Below are 3,588 nucleotides of genomic sequence, written 5' to 3'. Positions count from 1 at the left end.
TCCTAATATCCCTTAATCTTGAGTTGGTCCCACCTTGTAAGATTGCAGTCCGCAAAGTGACGTCATTAGCCATCGGGCTTCTGTGTTGGTGCACCAGTGGTGCTTTTCTCAGAGTTGGTTCCATCGGAATCCGGTTGAGACCGATCCAGTGTTCGTACCTTGCCATCGGGCAGTACGAAGGTATAGAGCTGCTATTGTTGTCCGTTCCGTCGGAGGCTCTTGCGACGACGCCTTCGACGAAGATCTTATCTCCTATATAAGATAGCGTTGGTTCCATCGGAATATGGTTGCGACCGATCCGGTATTGGTACTTTGCCATCGGGCAGTACGACGGTGTAGCGCTGCTACGTTTTCTTCTTTCCCGACGGGCTACGTTGCGACCTCCCCATCGAAGACCTTATCAAGGGTATAAGGTGTACAAGGCGCTCTACGAGCATTGGATTTACGACCCATCGGACCAGGTTTACCTAGACACCCCTCCGAACTCGTCGAGCAGTTGCCTTTACAAGACTCTACCACCATTTACTGATCTTGGGCTGGGCCCTTCTCTTTGCCCCCTATCAGGGATCCGAGCTACTGCGGGCCGCAAACCCGCTTAAAGAGTACAGGGAGCTTCGAGCACTCCGTAGCGCTGTGCCGTTGGCAGTTGTTGTTTGTGTAGGACCGTCGGACCTTGGTCTCTGCCTGACAGGCGCATTGCACTACACTAAGGTAAGGTTCCCTAATTATCTTAGAGCGGCACCGCGCGCGGGTTGAGGACGCGCGCGACACGTCCACGAGCCGGATCCGCCTCCGCCTGTCGGTACTGCATCGTTACCCAGTATCGCGCCGGGGCGTCGAGGCGTCGAACCGCTCGCGCATGCCCGCGTCCTCCCCGTTCCCGCTCTACCACGCTACCCTGGCCCGCTGCCCGGTGTCGTTAGCTGGTGTCCCGCTTCACTCCGTCTTATCGCCCCCCTCCAGGGTCTCGGTCGAACTGTGCATACACCCCTCTCGCTGGGGGTGTTTATGCTACAATATCCAGACTGCTACCACTCCGATACCGCCACACCAGAGTGCGCCTAACTTATTACAACCACCATTAGCCTTGCCCGACGAGATACGGTCTGCTCACTTGAGGGCCGTTCTGAACGAAGAGTTGCCTGCGCCAGCACCCGAGCACCCGGATATTTGGCATGAATGGATTGGTTGAACGGAAGAAAAAGCATTTCCAGTATTTTTCAACCAATACATTCGTGCCAAGCTTCATGGTGCCCGGGTGCTGGCACCGCCTACTCTTCGTTACCCCTGTGCTGAAATTTGTAGACGGTTTTAACATGCCCCAAATGGGTCATTTTAGCATAGCTCGACAGTGCGTCGGATTTAATGTTCGAAGCCTGTCTCAGTCAAATGCTGGGAGTGTGCTGACGACACAGATATAAGTTTCGTCTGTCTTCATCAGAGAGACATGGCCGGGCACGTAGTAGGCAAAAGAAATTTGGACCGCTGAGGGAACGGGGCAGAAAACCATCCAAAAGTGTTGGAGCACTCACCAAGAAATACCTGCACCGTCTCATTGAGTAATGTGATGGTATGCAAATTTTCATACGTCTACTAACCTGTAATAATTTTTTAGACGCTTGGTAGAATTGTAGACGGATACACAAACACCGTCTACAAGAATAGGAGACATCTACTGTTTGGGTAGCGTTTTGTAGAGTATGTATCATGTGTGAGATCACTCAAGTTATGTTATTTACTGTGTAGAGTTTCTACCTGCTAATGTTACGTTGTCGGACGTTTGTAAGACTTGACTCGAAGTCACGCTTCTCCGCAGCACTTGGGCGAGCTCGTTTAAGCTGACTTGTTCTGTGCCATTGGTCCCAGCAGCCGCTGCAAATTGCTTGAAGACAAACTCTGCACCACTGCACTTGGCGAGAACCTTTCCTTTTCACCTTTGATTTTCCGTCCCTTACTCCTCCCAAGTCCCAGCTGCAGGGGACACAGTTTTAGAGATTTGGTTGCTTTTGCGATGGAGTTTGAGTGAGTTGCTCTCTTTTATTTTACGAAGTCCAGAAAAACAACTTCCCTTTTGTAGCCATTCTATTCTCTCAATGTTTTGCTCCAAGTCTCACAGTCTTAAGTGTGCCTCTGCGCAACGTCTGAACAGTAGAAACCTTACGAAAGATGCGTAACCAACATAAACAGCACTCATTATCACCTTACCAAGGATATTACCTATCAAGATGTGACCAGACAAAGACATAGAAAATAATCAAATCAACTTAACCCCTCTGTAGGGACTACAAAACGCCTTACGTATTTTGGATAGAGTCCTTGCGAGAGAATCAGCATAACCTCAACACCCCCTCTTGATCGAAACAAAGACATTTCCAGAATCTGTTTTGCTTTGCGGTACGGATTTGATTGCAAGTCCGGCCCTTTGTTTCTCAACCTTGAGACGTAACAAGGGTTTTGTGAATATATCTGCCAACATTTCGTCCGTTGAGCGGTACTTTACACAGAGCACCATTCTCCACAAGGCCCTTCACGAAGTTGAAACGCACAGCCACATGCTTTGCACCTCTAATCCCAGAATTGATCCAGGACACAGCACCTTGGTTGTCTTCCCAAACGGTTATGGGAAGATTCGTTCCCTCATCCAACTTTTCCAACAGCTCTTGCACCCAAACAAACACCTTCGAGGCCTCACTCAGGGCAATAAATTTGGCTTCCGTGCTTCAAAGGGCAACGGACTTCTGTTTTTTGTCCTCCAGTACACTGTAGTGTCTCCGATCTTCAACACCACCCCCGTTGTAGATTTTCGATCCCCTAGATCTCCAGCCCAATCGGCATCGGAGAAGGCAACGAAACCACCCGGAGTAGGACTTAATTGAAGTGCGAAGTCCTTTGTTCCCTTCAAGTAGCGCAAGATGCTCTTGAGCTAAACCATGTGACCCGTTCTGGGTGATGCGCAGTGTCTAGAGAGAATACCAACAGCCGCAGCAATGTCGGGGCATGTCCTGGTGCTGAGAAAAAGCAGTGCACCAATCATCTCTTGAAACTCACGCTGGGGAAACGCATCATCGCCTTCCGTACCATTCGATCCGCAAATCCTGGGTGTGCTTACGGCTTTGCATTCTTGCATTCCAAACCGTTCCAGCAACTGCAGTATGTAATGAAGCTGTGACAGAGATGCCCCGAAATCATCCCGCTTGAACGCCACTCCTAAAAAGAGACGAAGCGCTCCCATGTCCTTGACCTCCAAATGCCTGGCTAGCTCTGTCTTAACGTCTTCGACATCGAAGAGCTCTTGTCCAATGATGATTATGTCATCCACATACAGTAGAAGCCATACCATTCTTCGACGGTATACACACTCATCACAGCGAATTGATGTGAATCCTATTTGATGCATTACTCGTCGGCACTTGTCATGCCAAAGTTTGGGCGCTTGTTTCAACCCATAAAGTCCTTTCTGCAGCAGTAAAACCTCTCCATTTTGACACAGCCTGAAACCCTTGGGGGCCGAATATACAGCTCTTTATCCATCTCACCGTGTAAGAACGCTGTGGCCACATCCATCTGATGAACAAAATACCCCCTCTG

The sequence above is a fragment of the Chondrus crispus genome, genomic scaffold (genome assembly GCF_000350225.1).
Source record: "Chondrus crispus Stackhouse genomic scaffold, scaffold_215, whole genome shotgun sequence".
In the NCBI taxonomy this organism is placed as follows: Eukaryota; Rhodophyta; class Florideophyceae; order Gigartinales; family Gigartinaceae; genus Chondrus; species Chondrus crispus.
The sequence above is the reverse complement of the archived record's forward strand: the minus strand, read 5'-3'. Positions refer to the sequence as shown.